The following is a 15930-nucleotide window of genomic DNA, read 5'->3' as shown; positions in this document are numbered from 1 at the left end:
CGGAGATCCCAAATCCGTTTCTAATCCCTTAGCAAATTTATAAGGCAGTGCAAATTTATTTGTGTAATAAGTGCACCAAGCGTCTGCTTGAATCGGGCAATCAAGTCTATCTTTGGCAGGGGTTAGGGTAGTGTTAACAGTCGCCCACAATTTACCCTCCATACCCTTACATAAACTTTCCATCATCTGCTGGTGGACTTTCAAATATTGGTCCATTTTAAGGGACTTAACCACATTTTTGTGTCTCATAATAAACGTTTTTTTCAACACCTGCAGTTCGTTAGATGTGAGAGAAAGTTTCTTAAGACTCCTCAAATCCCTACGTTTATTAAGTTTAGAATTATAGATTCTAGAATCCCAGCTGATGTTCTCAAGTTTATGTATGGTATAACCACCCACCTTACTGATCTTAGAGACACAAGACATCATGATATTATTGTAAACATTCCCCCCGGAAGAGAAAGCCCCCTCCTCTGCATTAGAATAAGCGACTTTGGTCAGATGTTCTAAAATAAGGGTATTAAATCTCTTAACCGTATTCCTGTTCCAATTGATTGCTCTCCCTAGTTTTGTAACGGAAAGACCCATATACTCTGGTCTTACTTGAAAACCCGGGAGGGCTAAGGTCAGAATAAAGAGTAAAGGAGTGTGATCACCCAAATCCCTATCCATGTGGGTCAGGTTACTGCAGGCTTGCTTCCATCCATTAGAGACGTAAAAAAAAAATCCTAGAACTATTAGGGCCCCTCTTCCAGGTGTGTTTGGGTAGATTTGAGTTAATGGAGTGATCCAACATTCCCAAGTCCCAAGTCTCCAAAGGTTTGTCCCAGCGTATCCCTCTATTAAGATTAGGAAGAAGGGACTTCAAGATGGCCGCCGTGGAGGGAGGACGCGTGTGAGCCGAGCTCCGTCTCCCCTCCCGCGCCACAGCAGCGGCTAAAGAAACTTGGCTCGCGCGAATGTCCTAGACCGGGCTTCGAGCCCTTGCAGCACTCACCGGGACCTCACCGAGGGGCAGCGATCGGACCAACGGAGAGCCCGCCCCATCCGACTCACTCGCCATCGGGGGGACGTTCACGGACCAATACTACGCCCCCGGGCCAGAATCCAGAGACATACCCAGCAAAACCAGGACCCGGAGGAGAGATCCACCCGATCCACCGGCCCGAGCCGGGTGGCGCATCTGCGAGGCCTACACGCTGCAGACGAGGCGGTGGCGGAGGTCGGGCCCGAAGGCACGGCTGCTCCGGCAAGCCCCCCTAACACCGCCTCCTTCACCCGCCTCCCCAGCGACCCGAGCGGCGTCGCCGCCAGAGGTAACCAGGCAGGGAGAGCCCCTATCAACGGATCGGGGGATCGGTAGTCATGAGTTTCTCCTAGAGGTCCTCCATTGTCGTTGGAGCCCGTGGGCACGATGGCCCCTTGCCGCCCCTCCGACACCATCTTCAGGGGACGGGCAACACAACGAACGAGGAATCCGCCGCAACAGGGTGGGGGGAGAGCTCTCCCTACCGGAGTAATAAGCAAAAAGCCTGCACTGCAACCGGGAGCCCAGATGTCAGGGAAGCAAAAACAGACAACCCCCTCGTCCCACACGCAGAAACAAGATCAGAACCTGGTCCACCTCTGGGGGGAGACAAAGGGAACCCAGACAAGGCCGGAGCGCACAAAGCAACGAGAGGCACCCCGGGAGTAGACGCTCTCCACGCCAAGATGGCCACGAAGGAAGACCTAAAATCGTGGTTCGGGGAGTTCCAGCTGCAATTTATGGACTCCATGAACTCGCATCTAGATGCCATGAAGAACGAATTTAAATCAGCGCTCCAGGAACTAAGAACAGAAGTCGATGGACTGGGTGAAAGAAAGGATACCCTAGAGAAAGTAGTACAGAACATCGATGAAGAAACGCAACAAATGCCAGAATTGCAGGAACAACTGGCCCGTCAGACGCATAATCTGGAGATTCAATGCGAAGACTTAGAAAATAGATCGCGTAGGTCCAACATCAGGATCAAAAACATGCCAGAGTCGGTTGAGGATAAAGATCTTAAATCGGCCGTGCAACAAGTTTTCCTAGACATCCTTGACCTGCAGGAGGAAGAAGAAATACCGATAGATCGAATACACAGGGTGGGCCCAAGGAGAACGATGACCCAAGGTAACCGCCCGAGGGATGTCCTGGTGGCCCTCATGAGATATGCACAGAAGGAGCAGATCCTATGGAAGGCCAGGGCAATGGACCATATCCGAATGAATGGAGAGGAGGTACATTTCTATCAGGATATTGCATTATCAACGCTTCAGAAAAGAAGGGACATGGCCCAAATCACAAAAGAACTCACCACGCGTCAAATTAGGTACAAGTGGACGTTTTCATTTGGACTACTATTCACCTGGGACGGCGCGCAAAAAAGGATAACCACAAAAGAGTAAGGTTTGACCATATTAAACCTACAGGAGCAGGACGATGTCTCCCCACAAGCAAGCGGCACGGTCCCATTCGCGAGGAGGAGCAGGGGGGAATGGAAAACGATAAACAAAAGGGTGCGGCGCCCCAGTAAAAGGAAATGAAGACCGACAGAGGGCAGGAATGGTGAACCAGAAAACATGACAAGGCGGTGCGCAAGGAGCCAAGAATATGACTGCAGGAAAAGCGAGTCTGATATAACAGGTGCCGGGAGGGGAGGGGAGTGAGGACCCGGGGTCTCTGAAGTCATGTGGAAGGGTTTAGGAACCCCTTCAAAGTTGTCCCTGAGAGTGTTAGAGGGTATGAAGCACAAGGCGACACGCCTGAGCGTTAATAGGAAATCATGCCATCCTCAGGGTTGTTGGGGGAGGGAAGAGGGAAATGCGCCAGTTGGGGATTGCGCAAGTTTTGGGGGGGGGAAGGGTGTTGGGGACAGGGGAAAAACCGAGCATAACTCAAAAACAGAGAAAGGGAGAAAGGATCATAGGACATGCCAGATAGCCCGTAAACACCAATGGGGATAAAGATCTTGACACACAATGTCAGAGGCCTCAATTACCCCGTTAAGCATAAAAAAGTGGAACATTCCATCAGGCAGGGCGCATATGATATTGTAATGCTTCAGGAAACGCACATTAGAGAGCGGGATAAACAGAAGGTGCGTCTAAAGGGCTTCAATCAAATATTTCAGGCGAATGCACAGGATAAAAAAGCTGGGGTACTGATAGCGCTCAAAGACTCTTTACATGCACAGGTTAATTCGTCTTGGAGAGACAAACAGGGAAGATGCCTAATAATAACTTTAACAATTGAAGGCAGACCCCTCACTTTGGCCACAGTATACGCTCCCAACACTGGTCAGGAGGGCTTTCTGAGTGATTCCCTGAATAGAATAGAACAGCAAGCGGTTGGGGACATCATACTGGGTGGGGACTTAAACATGGCGTGGGACCCATCCCTAGACAGATCCGGACCCAGACATCGAGATCAAGGCACCCCATCCAAAAACTTAAAGCAGAAATTCACGAACCTAGGGCTGACAGACGCATGGAGGAATGGCAACCCCAAACAGAAAACATTCTCCTATTATTCACAATACAGCCTCGAGAATAGACTACCTATGGGTATCAGTGGGGCTTCTAGGCAGGGTAAAACAGATTGAGATGGAACCCATCACACTCTCTGACCACGGCCCGCTGTGGGCAGATATTATCTGGCCAAGACATGGTCACCGTTTATGGAACTGGCGCCTCCCAGAGGACATCATTAGAGACCCGGTGATGAGCATGCTAAGAGAACACATCCTAGAATACTGGGCCATTAACAATCTCCCCGGAACAAATATGGATACACTATGGGACGCCCACAAGGCAGTCATTAGGGGACATCTCATAGCGCTTAAAACACAGAAAGAGAAGACGCACCGCCAGTGGGAAAAAGAATTAGAAGAGCAAATTGGGGCGATACAAGCAGAACTAATTCAGACGCCCACCAGAAAACTCATGCGCACGATGAGACATGTTCAGGGGCAATTGGAAACACTCAGAACGAAAAAAGCAGAAAGGACATTACTCTACACGAAACACTGGTATTATGTAAAGGCAAACAAAGCAGATAGACACCTGGCAAGACAGCTGAGGGGGGAACAGCAGGCCCAGACAATACGAGCAATGAAAGAAGAATCAGGCTAACTTAGAACTCACACGGAAGAAATAGGAAGGATACTAGGCAGATATTACCAAAAATTGTACTCCTCCGACCATCCGAAGGAGGACCTGTAAGAAGCCTTCTTGGCCGGGGTTCACCTCTCCGGATTGACGGAAGACGATAGACAGGCCTTAGATAGGGACATCACCATAGAAGAAGTACATGCAGCAATACAGTCCCTCCCGAATAACAAAGCCCCGGGCCCGGACGGGTACACCGCCATATACTACAAGACATATAGGGATACCCTGCCCCGATACTCACATCCCTGTACAATAAATTTGGGGAGAAGGGGGATCTGACACGGTCTATGAACGAGGCAAAAGTGCTGGTCTTTCATAAAAAGGGAAAAGAAGAGCAACTCCCTACCTCTTACCGCCCTATAGCTTTAATCAACCTGGATGCTAAACTGTACACGAAGAGCTTAGCGACCAGACTGGCCCTAGTACTTCCCAGGTTAATCCACCAAGACCAGTCAGGATTTGTTCCAAACCGCCAGACACACGATAACATCAGAAGAGTCCTACACCTAGTTGAAAAGATAGGCATCAAACAAACCCCTGCAGCACTGGTAGCCTTAGACGCCGAAAAGGCGTTTGATCGAGTAGAATGGTCTTACCTTTTTCGGGTTCTGCATAAGATGGGGATGGGCAAGGGTTTTATAGATAAGGTTAGGGCCAACTACAACTCCCCGTCCATAAGGATAGCGGTGAATGGAGGGTTATCGGACATAGTGTACCTAGGAAGAGGGACGAAGCAAGGGTGCCCGCTTTCCCCCCTTCTATACTTGGAACCTCTCTTGGCATAAATAAGGGATTTGCCGGAGGTGGAGGGAATAGAGATGGCGGGGCTGACCCATAAAGCGGTGGCCTATTCTGACGATATGTTGGTGGCCCTAGGAGACCCAGAGAAGTCCCTCCCACACTTAATGGAAACCATATAACGATTTGGAGAGATTTCAGGGCTGAAAATAAATAGGCAAAAATCGGAGGTGTTGATTCTGGTGGGGATTAGAGAAAAAAATCGCCACAGCGGCCACAGACTGTCAACTGAAAATTGCCACCTCGGGCGTCAGATATCTAGGAATCACCCTCACAGACCACATAGACAAATTGTATTCCCACAATTACCCGCAAATCCTAGAAAAAGTGAAAAATGGAACCCGTTAGCGATTTCCTGGTGGGGGAGAATCACGGCAGTGAAAATGACAATCCTCCCCAAACTAATGTATATGTTTCAGGCCCTCCCGATAAAGCCCCCAGAGGCCTTTTTCAAAGCACTTAGGAAGGCGGTTTCCAAATATGTCTGGCAGAACAAGACCCCAAGAATTTCTAATGCGGTATTGACAGCTCATAGGAAGGAGGGGGGATGTGCCATGCCACACTTCAAAAAATACTACTAAGCGGCCCAGCTGTCGGTCATGAGGGATTGGTTATCGGAACAGGAGGAGAAAATCTGGGAGAGGCAGGATAGGGCGGTAGCGACAACACCCGCCAGGCACATGCTATGGATCAATAAACGATTCCGACATGCAAACACTCACATTAGCGAAATAATGAAGACGGCATTGGGAGTATGGGATGCCGCCACGACAAATGAAACCCTGACCAAGGACCCCGCCCCGTTCATGCCAATATTTGGAAACCCCGAATTCCCCCCTGGAATGGACAAGGGAGCGTTTCGCAAGTGGGAGGAAGGGGGGTGCAAGATGGTGGGAGATATGCAACAGAATCAACAGATCAGATCCTTCGAGGATTGCAAAACACTTTTGAATCTGACACCAAAAGATAGATATAAATATGATCAGATACATCATTGGCTGAGCACTCCACGTATAAAAGAAGCACTGACTAGGGACTTGACCCCCTTTGAGAACTACATCATGATGCACTCTGGATCTCGTAAATTTGTTTCCAACACTTACAAATTTATTAATGCACTGAAGGAACCTACCACATGGCTATATATGAAGAAATGGGAGAAAACCCTGGGCTACGCACTCTCCAAAGAGAGGTGGGAATACTTGTGGGGCTTGATGCCAAAACTGACGAGAGCCATTCAAACGAGAGAAATGTAGGTGAAGATGATGGTACAATGGCACTATACACCGGAGAAACTGAATAAGATGTATGCTACCTCCCCGAATAACTGTTGGAGAAAGTGTGGCGGGCTGGGAGATTGGAAACATATCTGGTGGGACTGCCCGAGGATAAGACCATTCTGGGGAGAGATAAAAAATCAAATGATGGGAATGTTCCAGGGAACAGAACACCTGGGAGAAGAAATATGGCTAGGGGGCTTTTGGGATCCAAAAGACAAAACGCTAACTACCCCGCAGAAAATAAATTTTATGGGCCTTCTAATAGGAGCATGGCTGGAAATTGCTAGAAACTGGAAACACGAATCCCCACCATTGGTTGTTGATTGGACACGAAGTGTCTGGCCACATCTGGCTCTAGAACTAATAACTTATAACATCCAAGGGGATCATGGGAAATTCCGAGAGGACTGGGGAGGTGTACTGGAATTCCTTCAAAAAGAAACTAAAGACTATTGGACTTATTCACGTGAACGAGGAAAAGATCTTCCGATTTAAAACATATACAGACTGAGTTATGCAGGTGGGGGAGGAGGGATTTCTTTGTTTTCTTTGAATGAAGTTTGATGTTTGATCCTTGTATGGTATGACATTGTGCCAATAGAAACTTAATAAAAAAATGTTTAAAAAAAAAATTAAAAAAAAGATTAGGAAGAAGCACCTTAGGGGAGCCCTCCTATCATTCCACCTATTACCTTCTGCACAAAGGGAATTAAAGTCTCCTCACATCACAATACAATCACCATAGCCCTTCTCATGCCAATCGCCCAAAATCTCTCCAAGAGTCTCTTCCGCTTTCTCGAAAGATACTTTCAGAGGGTTCCAGTAAAGGTTCAACAAGAGGATTGGCTCCAAACCCTTGTCTCTAAATAATGCAATACCCAAAAGCCAATCACTACTATAAGTCACTCTGCATTGGAACCCCAAATTACAATCAACAGCAACGGTCAAACCACCACTAGGCCTGCCTGCTAAACCTCTGGAGGCCGGGTAAGCAAAGGTATGTAAGCCTTCTATTTGAATATCATTGAGCATCATGGTTCCTTGAAATAAGTATATACGAGGGAGTGTATTAGTCAAATACTTATTCAAGAATGTATTCAAATTAGTACTCCCACATGAATTCCATGAGATGATCTCAATATCAATACTGTCAGGGACAGCTTGATCCTTGTCTAAGGGTCTCAAGGGTTTTAAGAGCTGGCTTTAGCCAGGACCAATCCTGACCATTATAATATATGCAGAAACAAGGAGAGATAGAGTCCTAGGCTACCCTAGACATAGGCGTGACTCGAGGTCACCACACATTGCAGCAGGGCTAGGTGACTGCTGGCTCCCAAAAAGGAATGTCACTGTGGAAATGCAGAAGTAAACAAAGATTTATTTGAACTTAACAAGAAGACATATATACAGTAGAGGGTGCCGTAGCACGTGGAATATGCATCGTCAAGACTTTTGTGGTCTGCATATTTGGTGGGTTAGTAAACAGAGTGACAAAATATTTAAATTCTTGTATTGTTTAACAGTAACAATACGTTAACATTGTCGACACACTGATGAGTGTTTCTGGTTCGGTGTGTAGTTTGAAGTGGGCAGTGGCTGTACCAGGTGAGCAGCGCTGCCGGGATGCACCGAACTGTCTTCAGGACAAGAAAGTCGGTGTCGGGACTTAGTTAATTGAAAAGGGCGTCCACCTAAAGTAGAAGTGGTCTGTGTTAGTGGCTGGAGGAGAGGTGAGATTCCTATAGTTTAAAATTAGTTGATAGCTGCAAAAAGGGTCACCTACCATGTCAGGTAAGTTAAACGCCTTGTCTATAGAGCTTGATTTCGCCAGGAGCTGGTTAATGTGACTGGGAGGCAGGTCTGCAGAGGTCAGATGCCAAATTCGCATGAGACTTTCTAGGCGATCACTTGGCCCTTACTACCCCTGGACTGTATCTCACTCCATTCGCACAGCAGTCCATGCTGCACCCCCTGGTTGGATTCCTCCTCATGGTCTTTTGTCCAGGTTGAATAATCACTCTTAAACATCCTTATGGCACTGCCCTTGCAACACTATGAGCGCGCACGCCCCGCAATCACCGGACTCTGCTCCCACGTTCTACACAAACCTTCCATCACTGAGCTGTTAGCTTTTTAGCATTTCAACTCGCTCAACATGCATGACTGCATCAAGCCCCATGATGCTTCACTTAGTCAACCACTACCAACGGGTCACTTGTCGCACCTTGAACAGGCACATCATTTTATTAGCATACCATGCGACTTTTTTCGACTTTTCCTATATATATATATATATATATATATATATATATATATATATATATATATATATTATTTTCTACTTAGAATTTGGCATCTGACCTCTGCAGACCTGCCTCCCAGCCGCATTAACCAGCTCCTGGCGAAATCAAGCTCTATAGACAAGGCGTTTAACTTCTCCAGCATGGGGTCTGGCATGGATTCACATGCTCATGAATATTCCCTGTCGTCAGGCTGGGAATCCTCGGTAAAGAAAAAACCAGTACCAGTTTCGTTTCTGATCTGTCTTTCGTAGTAGTAACCAATCACTGATCTCTGCGTCATACTGACCACAGCCAATGACTGCCCTCTACCTAAGCCCCGCCTCTGGCAGCCATCTTCAGATTTTTACCGCACGTTCAAGTGTTGGGATCCTCGTGCTATTGCTCTCGAGCGTTAGTGCTATTTTTTCACGTTTTTTCTCAAAACTTTGATTTTTTTCGGTCAAAAAGGGCCTCAAGCTCCACCGATTCTTCATCCGATCAACGGGGACCCGTGTCGGATTCGTCTATGCCCCTCAAGGGTGAAGATTTCATCGAGCTACGCTTTTGGAGGACTCCAGAAGTTTCTCAGGCCCATCTCGGACATGGCCCAGGAGAAGGGAAGCTCGACGCCCGGAAAGCTGTTCAGGGTCTGCCCTGGATGCCAGCTTCAGAATGTCTTTAAGGAGGACGAACACTCCTTTTGTCTTTACTGCCTACATGAGGACAAGACGCACGTGGAGAAGGACTGTGCGTTTTGCGGCAATATGTCGGAGCGGACCATGAAGGACCGCCATCAACGTCTCGCCAACTGGCTGGAAGGGAAGAGCCCGTCAGGCGAGAAGAGGAAGAAATCCGAGCGGTCTTCTAAGACCTTTGAGGAGGCCCCGGCGACGGGGGTCCAACACAAGGCCAAGCACCGCAAGTCCGCTGGCACTGGGAGCGCCGAACAGTCGGGCTCTACGGGCGCCAGGCAGGGCGCATCTTCCCCGGCACCATCAACCACGAGCCAACGCTCTGGTTCGGGTAAGAGGAAGGCCGAGCACCCGGCGAAGCTCCTGGAGAGGCCCCGGTCGAGCTCGAAGGCCCCATCGGAGGGAGAGCGAGGCAGTGTCCCCCCCCAAGGAGAAGGCGGTGAGCGCACCTAAGGTGGTGAAAGCCTTAATCCATCCGGCCAAGGCCTCTATCGAGACAGTCGCGGCGGCCCTGGCTCAGCTTGTGGAGGCTACACCAGTGGTGGCGACCTCGGGGCTCAGAGTCTCCCTGCCACTGCGGAGGGAGTCCTCTTTTATGCCCATCGACAGGACCCCCGTGAAACCTCCGACGGAGAAGAAAAAGGGGGGGCAGGAGGTCGTCGTGGATTCGGCCTCAACCTCTGAGGAAGAGCTGATCGAGGTCTTAAGCCACAGCGTTGGCGTGGAAGAAGACCAGCCCGTCGGGAGGGATCCCGACGTAGGAGACAACGATATCGTCGAGGGTGCCGACGGGGCCCCTGACCGCCCGTCGGACTCCCCTCAACCAGCGCCGCAAGACAACTCGGCGGCCATTTTGTTGGCTATACAGTCCTTATGCTCGGAGATAAGGACGAGACTGCCGTTACCACCAGCGGAGGAACCGCTCCCGACGGGGGACCCGGAGCCAGGCCCTTCTGGGAGCCCTCCCCCTAAGAGAAGAAGGATTCACCCTCCACCTCCTTTTCAGCCATCGCGCCCTGTTCAGCCCTCCTCCCCGTCCACGACTCGTGGGGATGATACGGGGACTGACACGGCCACGACGGGTACGGACGACGAGGTTTACGACGAGGATCTGCCGTCGTCACCTCCCACCCGGGCTTCCCCACCCGACGAGATTGGATCGTTTTACTCCATGATCGCCAGGGCATCCAAGCTCTTCCAGCTCTGCCCGGAGGAGAAGAGGAAGGAAGGTTTCCTTTATCAATGGCGCGAGGCCAAGAGGAAGACGGTCCTCTCCGTGCCTCTACTGGACGATATTTGGGGTGAGGGCCTCGCCCTCCTCAAGAACCCATCCACGACGCCGGCTAGAAGGGATCGGTACGAGAAGAAGTACCGGGTCCCGGACGCGGCCCCCTTGTGCGGCATCCACGTCGACTTCCCCGCCGGACGGCTAGGGAAAGAAATTGGATACGATGGGACGCAGGGTCATCTCGTCTGCAGCGACGACGATTAAGGTGGCCAACGCCTTGGCTATCGTAGCCCGCTACGACAGGGAGCTGTGGTACAAACTGGCCCCCCTGCTGGACTTCCTACCGGACGACAAGAGGGCGGATGCCCTAAAGATCTTGCAGGAAGGTGAGGTGGCGTCGGACCACGCCATTACGATTGCGACGGACATCGCCGACACTGGATTTCGCCAGTTGGGCAACGGCGTGTGCCTTAGGCGGCGTGGATGGCTCAAGGCTACTGACTTCCGTCAAGACGTGCAGACCAGAGTCTTGGACATGCCGTTCGATGGAAACAACCTGTTTGGGAAAACCGTGGACGATTCCCTTCAAGCCATCAAAGCAGACACGGAGACGGCCCGGGCTCTTGGGGTTCTCCAGCAACGGCGGCCGCCCTTTCGGAGCGGCGGAGGCAAGGGTGCCTCCAAAGGTTCCGGCGGCAGATTTTCCACCTACCGTCAAGCGGCCCGTTCGTCGTCGCAGGAAGCTTACAGGGGACGAGGCAAGTCAGGCGGACCCCGCCGTCGTCGCCAAGGAGGTCAAGGCGGCAAAGCCTCGTCGAAGCAGGACTGAACCGGCCGTGGCGTCGGGCCCCCACCGAAGCACCCCGGTGGGAGGCCGGCTGGCGAGCTTCGTCAGCGTGTGGGAGTCCATCTCCACCGACCGTTGGGTGCTGGACGCCCTAGCCCAGGGTCACGCGCTCGAGTTTCAATGAAGGTGCCCGCGCGCCCCCCCCTGTGGCCAGGAAAGAACTTCACGTCCCTCAACTTCTCTTGGAGGTAAAGGCGATGCTCAGGAAGGGCGCCATCGAGCTCGTCCCAAAGAGCCTTCGGGGCTCCGGAGTTTACTCAAGATACTTCCTTGTGAAGAAGAAGACGGGAGGATGGCGTCCCATCCTGGACCTACGACGACTGAACAAATTCATCAAGGCACAGAAGTTCCAGATGGTCGCCCTCCAACACGTCCTGGGTCAGCTGGAGGAGGGCGATTTCCTGTCGTCGTTGGATTTGGAGGATGCCTACTTCCATATTCCCATCCTAAAGGGACACCGGAAGTTCCTCAGGTTCGTGGTCCAAGGGCGTCACTATCAGTTCAGAGCCCTTCCCTTCGGACTAAGGTCGGCACCCAGGGTGTTCACCAAGTGCCTCGCACCGGTGGCGGCGCAGCTGCGCCGAGAGGGGATCCACGTCTACCCCTACCTGGACGACTGGCTCATCCGAGCCAAGACGAGGGAGCTCGCTGTGGAGCACACGGCAAGGACCGTCCAACTTCTCACGGACCTGGGATTCTCCGTAAACTACGCCAAGTCCCACCTGGTGCCCGCGCAAGACGCACTGTTTCTGGGAGCGAAGCTCGACACAGTGTCGCTTCTGGCCTCCCCGTCGGAGGAAAGGACGGGGGCCATTCTGGGCAAGGTGCAGCGGATGCTGGTTGCGGACGCGGCCAGAGTGAGGTCCATCAAGTCCCTCCTCGGAATGATGTCTTCTTGCATTTACCTCATCCCCCTGTGCAGGAGTTCCTGGACGCGCGCTGGATCCAGACGACGGGCAGCTTTGAGGAGAGGATCACACTCGACGAGAGTTTCCGACGAGCGATCCGGTGGTGGGGCACCCGTGCGCATCTGACGGCGGGCATGGACTTCCAGACCCCTGGCCACCAGGAGACAGTGACCACGGATGCCTCCCTGGAAGGGTGGGGAGCGCACACCGAAAATCTGCACGCGAGAGGCCTTTGGCTCCCGACGGAGAAGTCCCTCCATATCAACGTCCTGGAGCTCCGTGCAGTGTTTTGGGCCCTCAGGTCCTTCCTTCCGTCCCTCAAGGGCAAGGTGGTGAGGATCTTCACCGACAACCCCACCACCATGTTCTACATCAGGAAACAGGGCGGAACCAGGTCCCCATCCCTGTCCAGGGAGGCGCAGGATCTGTGGCATTGGGCCGTCGCCCAAGGGATGTTTCTGGTGCCGTTTCATCTGGCAGGGATAAAAAACACCATCGCCGACTCACTCAGCAGGGAGCTGCGCTCGTGCCACGAGTGGGAACTACGACAGGATCTAGTGGACCGCCTCTTCCGACGGTGGGGCACACCCCAGATCGATCTGTTCGCGACGGCGACGAACTCCAAGTGCCGGAGGTTCGCCAGCAGGTTTCCCCAGCCGAGGAGCATGGGCGATGCTTTCTCGTTCCCCTGGAAGGGCCTGTTTCTATACGCGTTCCCTCCATTGCCATTGCTGATCCGGCTCATCAACCAGCTCAAGAGGTCACGGTGCAGGATGATCCTCGTCGCACCTGCGTGGCCGAGGCAGATATGGTTCCCGGACCTTCTGGACTTGTCAGCGTCCCCGTCAATCAAGCTGCCAGTGGACGCGGATCTTCTCTCCAGGGAAGGAGGCGCCATCCTCCATCACGACCCGAGGTCGCTGAACTTGCAGGCCTGGCTCCTGCAGCGTTAGAGTTTGGAGGCTACGACATACCGGCCGACTGCAGAGAGGTTCTTGCAAAGGCCAGGGCGTCCTCAACTCTTAAATGCTACGGACACAAGTGGAAGAGGTTCTCTGTCTGGTGCCACGCACAGAAGATTAACCCACTACGGATTACGGCCCCCCAAGTACTGCCGTACCTACTGACGCTGGCCAAAGCTGGACTGGCGCACGCGTCCATCAAGATTCATCTTGCTGCGATCTCCCGATACACCAGAACCACGGGGCGGACGTCTTTGTGGTCTCATCATCTGGTGAAAGAGTTCATGAAGGGACTGTTCAGATCGGTCCCGCTGGTGAAGGCTCCGGCCCCGGCGTGGGAGCTCAACGTGGTGCTGACCAAGCTCATGGGACCTCCGTTTGAGCCTCTGCACTCGGCTCCGTTGAAGTTCTTGTCGTGGAAAATAGCGTTTCTTGTGGCCATCACCTCCGCACGACGGGTGGGAGAGATCCAGGCCCTTTCCTGCAAGGCCCCGTACTTGACTTTTCACGACACGAGGGTAGTGCTCAGGACGCACCCCTCCTTCATGCCCAAGGTGCCGTCGGACTTCCACCTCAACGAACCCTTGGTGTTGCCTGTTTTCTTCCCGTCGCCTTCGTCGCCGGCTGAAAGGACTTTGCACTCGCTGGATGTGGCTAGAGCGCTGAAGTTCTACGTGGACCGCACGAAGTGTTTTCGGAAGACGTCACAACTCTTTGTGAATTTTGGACCTGTCAATCAGGGGAAGGCTCTCTCGAAGGCTTCCATTTCCAGATGGCTCTCCGGCTGTATCATGTACTGTCATCGGTTGGCAAACCGACCGCTGCCTGGCCGTCCGAGAGCCCATTCCACCAGAGCGATCGCAGCTACCACGGCTTTCCTATCTGGTGTGCCCTTGCTGGACATCTGCAGGGCTGCTACATGGAGGTCGACGCACACCTTCACGAAATTCTACTGCGTCGATCGGGATTCCAGGGAGGAGTCCAGGGTCGGCCAAGCAGTGCTGCGCAACCTGTTCGCCTAAGGTGAGCCTGGTGAGGAGGTAAGGTTTGCTTAATGTTGAGTTTGATGTAATGTTTAATGTTGAGCCTTTGCCACCTCCCGTGGTTGTGCATGTGTGTACTGCTATGTATTCTTTATTCATGAGCATGTGAATCCATGCCAGACCCCATGCTGGAGAAGGAACAAATTACTTACCTGTAACTGTTGTTCTCCAGCATGGGTCTGGCATGGATTCACATGCGAACCCTCCCGCCTACCCCTCTGCGGCTCTTCACTTGGTCATACTGCCACTTCACGTGCTACCAAATCTGAAGATGGCTGCCAGAGGCGGGGCTTAGGTAGAGGGCAGTCATTGGCTGTGGTCAGTATGACGCAGAGATCAGTGATTCGTTACTACTACGAAAGACAGATCAGAAACAAAACTGATACTGGTTTTTTCTTTACAGAGGATTCCCAGCCTGACGACGGGGAATATTCATGAGCATGTGAATCCATGCCAGACCCATGCTGGAGAACAACAGTTACAGGTAAGTAACTTGTTCCTTACCTGACATGGTAGGTGACCCTTTTTGCAGCTATCAACCAATTTTAAACTATAGGAATCTCACCTCTCCTCCAGCCACGAACACAGTCCACCCTTTTCAATTAACTAAGTCAATTAACTAAGTCCTGAACACGACTTTCTTGTCCTGAAGACAGTTCGGTGCATCCCGGCAGCGCTGCTCACCTGGTACAGCCACTGCCCATCTCTAACTACACACTGAACCAGAAACACTCATCAGTGTGTCGACAATGTTAATGTATTGTTACTGTTAAACAATACAATAATTTAAATATTTTGTCACTCTGTTTACTAACCCACCAAATATGCAGACCATAAAAGACTTGACCATGCATATTCCACGTGCTACGGCACCCTCTACTGTATATATGTCTTCTTGTTAAGTTCAAATAAATCTTTGTTTACTTCTGCATTTCCACGGTGACATTCCTTTTTGGGAGCCAGCAGTCACCTGGCCCTGCTGCAATGTGTGGTGACCTCGAGTCACACCTATGTCTAGGGTAGCCTGTGACTCTATCTCTCCTTGTTTCTGCATGCTTCCTAACCCTCTAGAGTCAGGCCCTCTTACTAAAAAAGAGGGTTCCACCCAATTCTTCTCACACATTATAATATATGTCAATATTATATGTTGGAAGGTGAACAGCACTACTACATTGACTATTGCATGCATTCATATTTTTAAAAACTGTTATTACTTGTATACTTGTATGATTATGTTCTCATAAATGTTATAATTCTGAAAAAAATAGTTCCAATGTAAATTAATATCATATCACGTGTCTTACCCCCTCCGCCTGACTGTTTGCAATTGAAGAAGAGTATGTTGCTGAAGTACTGGAATCCTCATGTATATAAAATTTGATTTTTTACAATTTAAATGTTTGAAGACAATTCTGGCAATATAGATTTAATTAAAAAGCAAATAAGCACTCTCATAAGATTTCACATTCGAAATATTGTCAAAAAGACAAATTATGAAAAATTATCAATTTGTTAAATGTTCAACTTGACCTTAGACATCAATAGTATACTTGCAGACACGTTTAGAATGAATATTACTTGAAGTGGAAGTGAGCTGTCTGTTGATTCCAGAATAGTTGTTGATGGTGAAGGTGGATCCTTCATTTAATTTATATATTCATAACAGTGATAAATATAAATAATATATTATTAA

This window comes from Ambystoma mexicanum, chromosome 6q (assembly GCF_040938575.1).
Source record: "Ambystoma mexicanum isolate Mex_15411 chromosome 6q, UKY_AmexF1_1, whole genome shotgun sequence".
NCBI lineage: Eukaryota > Metazoa > Chordata > Amphibia > Caudata > Ambystomatidae > Ambystoma > Ambystoma mexicanum.
Note: the sequence above shows the minus strand (reverse complement) of the source record.